Source organism: Cetorhinus maximus, chromosome 16 (genome assembly GCF_964194155.1).
Source record: "Cetorhinus maximus chromosome 16, sCetMax3.hap1.1, whole genome shotgun sequence".
Classification (NCBI taxonomy): Eukaryota; Metazoa; Chordata; class Chondrichthyes; order Lamniformes; family Cetorhinidae; genus Cetorhinus; species Cetorhinus maximus.
In genome coordinates, this window is record NC_135894.1 from 10,273,186 (window position 1) to 10,279,226 (window position 6,041).

Genomic DNA, 6,041 nt, shown 5'->3' on the forward strand with positions numbered 1-6,041 from the left:
CACTGGAGGTTATCTATTGCCCCGTTTCAGTTGTTTCTCATTAGGTTTGCTACTCAACACCTTTTAACGCACTTTGATTTCTGTACGCAAGTATGCAATCATTAAATGTTTTGAGTCTCAACAAGCCTCTGGGTGCTTCATTACTTCTGCAGGTATACGGGAGCCCATGATGTTATGAGTGATTTGTTTGTCATTGAGCTTTATTGACAAGGCACATAGTTAATGTTCTTAACCAGGCAGATATTGCTCTCAGGTATCGAGTTTGGAGCCTCCAGCCCTGGCATGTGTTGGAGGTTCATCTTTGGTAGGCTAGCTGAAAGAGCATTGGATCAAAGCCTACCGGGTGTCCCTGCCTCCCTGGAGGTTGCCCAGGTCAGCGTCTATCCCCTTGGCATTCTCCTGACCGTGCTCGTCCTTGGACTCACTACTGAACTCATTTACTTGCAGCCAGAGTATCTGCATCTACATCTTCTTCCTCCACAGTGTGCCCCCTTTCCAGCGCTAAATTGTGGAGAGCGCAGCATGCTACCACTATCAGTGATATGACCTGGGGGGTACTGGAGTGCGCCTCCTGAACGATCCAGGCATTGGAAGTGCATCTTGAGAAGACCGATGGCTCTCTCCACCACAGCCCTTGTGGTGCCGTGGCTCCTATTGTACCGCTGCTCAGCTTCAGTTCTTGGATGGCAGAGAGGCGTCATGAGCTACCTTCTGAGGGGATAGCCCTTGTCACCCAGCAGCCATTCATCCAGCCGGGCTGGAGCACTGAAGAGCCCCGGCACCTGGGAGTGTCTGAGGATGTAGGCGTCGTGGGAGATGCCTGGGTACCTTGCACAGACTTGTAGAATCAGCATCCTGTGGTCACACACTATCTGCACGTTCATGGAGTGGAAGCCCTTCCTGTTGACAAAGGCACCGGGCTCACCTGCTGGCGCCTTGATGACCACATGTGTACAGTCGATAGCACCCTGGACGCGGGGGAAACCAGCAATGGCCGCAAAGCCTCAGTCTCGCTCTGTCTGGCTGGCCTCGTCTGAGCAGTAGTGAATGAAATTCAATGCACTTCTGAACTGAGCATCTGTCACCAGCTTGACACAAGTGTGGACAGCTGATTGGGAGACACCACAAAGATCACCTACCAACCCCCGGAAAGAGCCGGAGGCATAGAAATTGAGGGCAACCTTGACCTTCAACGCCACTGGCATGGGGTGTCCACCCATACAGTCGGAGCTGATCTCAGGGCCGATCATCTGACAGATGGAGGTCACTGTGTCCCTTGAGAGACGGAGCCTCCTTCAGCACTGAACCTCAAACATTAATTAATGGCGGGCGCACGTCAGAAGACATAGCGTGCCCACCCTCTGAGATATGGCGTTGGTGCGCGGTGACGTTGGGACAGACGCCCGTCATCGCGCATAAGTTTATGTGTCAGCACGTCGGGTCTGCCCCTGCACGCCGCCTGAAAGGTCCTGCCCCATGAGGAACATCAACCTTAAAGGAATGCAAGGTGTAAGTCTGAACACAACAGAAAGACCAAATTATCTTTTGGATATGTTAGGCCACCAAGAAAATTGTGGATAAGAACAACATTCACCCTGTGGTGAAATAATCCCAGCGATTCTTCTATTCAGGCTGCCCAGGAAACGGGTGAATTAATGACTTTCATCGGGTTTAAAATTGTAAACACATATTTCCATTATAAATATGCCAAAAATCTAATTCTACACAACAACAGGGACACCGGCCCAGATTTTCGCCACAGTGGAGAAATCCCCAGTGGTGGCGGAAATCCCAAAATGGCCAAAAATTCTAAGTCCCGCCCCCGAACATGGCCTGCTCCATTTTCACAGGGGTGGGACTGGAACTGGGCCAGGGTTCACACATACATGGTTCGTAGAGGCAGCTGGCCACTTACATCACCAGCTGCCTCTACTGAGGTGGGATTTTGGTAGGCCAGGCCCGGAGTGTGAAATCCCAATGTGTGAGGATCGGAACAGGTAAGAGGAGGTCTGACCTTAATGGATTCATTTGGATAACCAGGATACCCCTTTGGAGAGATAATGCACCCCTTTGGAATTGGTAATGGGACACCTTTGGGCGGGGTAAGGCACCCTCTAGGAGAGGTAACACACCCTTTGAGAGAGATAAGGCACCTTTTGGGCTTGTTAAAAGTAAACATGATTGTGCGCAAAATGTGCATAAATGCATTGGAATTATCAAGCTGCCAAGGAACTGCAAAATAACTGTCCAGCTGTTAAATAACTGTCCAGTTGTCAAAGAACTGTCCGCTGTCAAATAACTGTCAAAGCCTGTCAAGGAACTGTCAAAGCTGTAGGTTGGCATGGAGGGGATACGTGTTAATGGTAGTGGGTGGGCTGCAAAGGTTGACATAAATTGGCATTAAGTTAGCATAGGGGCTATAAAGGGCCACAGCGATGTGAGGGACAGGGTTGGGTGTAGAGGGGCATGGGTTGGCATAGGGAGTTTGAGGGGCAATAGTGGTTGGTAGAGACGCATCGGTTAGCATAGGATGGATGAGTGCCAGGAGGTATGGGTGGCGGGACACGGGTTGGCATAAGGGTATGAGGGGTCATGAGAGGGTGGGTGGAGTGCATGAGGTAGCAAGAGGAGTATGCGGGGACTGATGGCTGAGGGCTGTTTTTTTTTAATTAAATTTAACGCAGTGCCAGAGCACAGAAGCAGGCTTTCCAGCTAGCCTGTCCCTGCACCCAGCAGCCTCTGCATTTGTTCCAGGGGCAGCAGGCCTGACTCCCAAACCACCCCACCCCCTAGGATGAAAATCTGATCTCTGGGCAGCCATCTTTAACAGTCGAGTTTGCAGAGCTGGGAAATCTCCCATCTCTGCGCACCCAACCCAGGAGCGAAAATCTGAGCCTACACTTCAAAGCACTTAATTGGCTTCACTGTAAAGTGCTTTGAGACGTCCTGAGGTTGAGACAGACACTCTAGAGAGGCGAGTCTCTCTTTCTTCTTTTGTTGTAAAAACCCAACTTGTGTCTGATGCCTTCGCTGACTGGGCTGTCAACCAATTAGATGCAAGAGCTCTACCAGCCAATTAGAGAAGACCTGTCACAAGTTTGTGATCCATAGGCCTCTGTCTTCGGGGACAGGGATTGTACTGACTTAGTACTTGAAAACTCCCTAAATGAATTTCCATGCACTGTGTTCAGTCTCTTTATATACACCTTAACAGTCTAAAATTGTCATTTACATTGTTTTGTTCTATAAAATGACACAATTCAGTTACTGAACTTGCTGCAATCATTGACAACTGAATAGACTGAAAATCACCTCAGAAGGCAGATGGTGTAGGACTGCACTGTGTGTAGGCCAAATAAAGTAGAGGGACTGGTTCTCGTCTCTAAAGAACATTATGAACATTATGTTGGATTTTGGCAACAAAATGGCAGATTTCATGGTCTTCTCTTTCTTTTGGTACAAGCTCACAAATTAAATTCAATCTTGCAATTTATCATGCTGGTGTTTGAACTCAGACCTTTGGATTCCAGTACCATAACTATTTCACTGTGGAACCATTTTCAGCTGCTTCAGCAATGACCTTCCCTCCATCATAAAGGTCAGCAATGGAGCTATTCTCCAACGATTCCATTATGTTCAGTTCCATTCACACTCCTCTGATAACAAAACATTCCATCCTAGGCTACAGCAGGACTAGGGCAACGTCTAGGCTTGTGTGTCAGACACATCATTGCTTGATCTCTAACAACACCGCCATTGACATGTTCCCCACCATGAAGAACCTCCCGCTGTCCTTTAATGACACCACCAGTGCCGAGTCGCTCAATACGTTGGTCATTACCACTGACCAGAAGGTTAGCTGGACTAGACCCATCAACCCTATGGCCAGAATATTATGCTGATAGGGCGAGTGCGTGCCTGACCCGAACGAGCGTAACATGACGCGCAATGAAGCCGGGCGAGTGTCCCGACATCATAGTGCACTTGTGCGATATTTTGGTCAGCAGGCACACGCAAGAGTTGGCAGCACGTCCGCCAACAATTAAAAGGCTGATGAAGGCCATTAAAGTCATCGTTGAAAGAAATTTTTCGCTGCTCGTCCAACCTTACAGTTGGCGGGCAGGCAAAAAGGCCAAGCGGCCTTTGGATTTTTTTTTAGGAAACCTCATCCACGGGCAGGATGAGGTTTCCAACAGCAATTAAAAATTTAAATACTTCATTAATAACATGTCCCTGCTCATGTGACAGAGCCACATGAGGGGACATGATTTTTAACATGTTGCAATTCTTTATTTTTCATTTTCAAAACTGTTCCAAGCTTTTCCAGCGCGCACCCGCGCACATGTGCGAAGTTGTGTGCTCGCCCTCCTCCCTCCACCCCCCTCACACAGGCAACGCTGAGCATTGCCACGTGCGTTTCACGCTGGGGGGCCTTAATTGGCCCAACAGTGTGAAATCGTGGTCCAGCTCCGACCACGGGCGGCGGTCAGCTTCCCGACCACTCCCCGCCCGCCCCTGCCAAACCCGCCCGACGAGGTAAAAAGTCTGGCCTACGGCTGCAAGAACAGGCAAAGACAATACTCTGTAATAACTGTCTTACCTCCTGACTCCTCAAACCCTCTCTACCATATACAATACTTAATTCCAGACTATGGCGGAATGCTCAGCACTCAGCTGGGTGGGTGCAGCCGAAACACTCAAGAAACTCAACATTTTTCTAACCTGGCAGTCCTACACTCCCTTTTCTTTGTGACATTAACAATAACAAAATTCATTTATGTACCGCCTTCAATGTAGAAAAATGTTCCAAGATGTTTCATGAGAGTGGTATCAATTAAAATTTGGCATTGAGCCACGGAAGAAGATAGCAGGATAGATGACTAGAAGCTTGGCCAAAGAGGTAAATATTATTAAGTAGCATTGTAAAGGAGGAAAGAGTGGTAAGGAGACGGAAAGGTTTATGTCGGGAATTCCAGAGCTAAGGGTCAAGGCAGCCAAAAGCACTGCTGTCGTTCTCTGCCATCCACCCAAGTACCATAAAACATTTCTTACCAAAATATCTTTATTGCTTTCCTCCCTCATTCTCTGCATTAAGCAATTTCTCATCCTCAGTAATTTCAATCTTCACCTCAGATCATCATGCTCTCTCTCTCCTCTGCTCCTTTAATTTTTCCCTCTATATGAAGTTCCCAACTCATGTTCACGGCCGGCCTCTTGACCTTGTCATCTCAAGGGCCCTATCTACTTCCATCGTCCATCTTGGATGAGGCCATTTCTGATCTCTTTCTTTTTTCACTCTCCAGACACACCTCCCTTCCCTCTCCCAATCCTATTCTCTTCTGTGTCCACTCCTGAAATAATGCTCCCTCCCAAATCAGTGACAACTGGTCTTTCAAAATCGTAACAGTCTTCCATTCACCACATTTTTGCAGCTACCAATCTTCTCAACCACATCGTCAATTCCGTGTTTGATGCCCTAATCCGATTTAAAATTATTGCTCACCCTTATTATTCTAGTGGTATGGCCCTTATCTCCATTTCCTTAAGTCCAAGGGACACAGACTTAAACATACAACTGGTTTGGTCACAAGATCTAGCTTGACCACACAAAACATTCTTGGGTTCTACTCTCCTTCGCCAAAACTGTTCTAGGATTAATCAGCTCTAGTATCACCTTACGTGGTTCACTGTCAAATTCTGTTTGCCAACACTTCTGTGAAGTGTCTTCGGGCATTTTACTATTTGTTACGATCCACTTAGGGATCATTAATGTTTAAAGAAGAAACCCAAACACACAACAATTAACTGACAGAACGGCACCACAATGTTTCACATTTTTTAACAAAAACAACTACTATATATCAAAAAGAACTATACAGCTTATGAAGACTTAAACCGCTTATAAAGATGGACTCTGGTCTACTTTCTCTTGCCCCCAAAAGCTCCCTTATCTTATAAAATTTGTAATGTTCATTCACTTTGCCTCGGCAGGTATAAGACCATTCTCTGGGATTCACTCTGCTCTCCATTCAGTGTTGCAG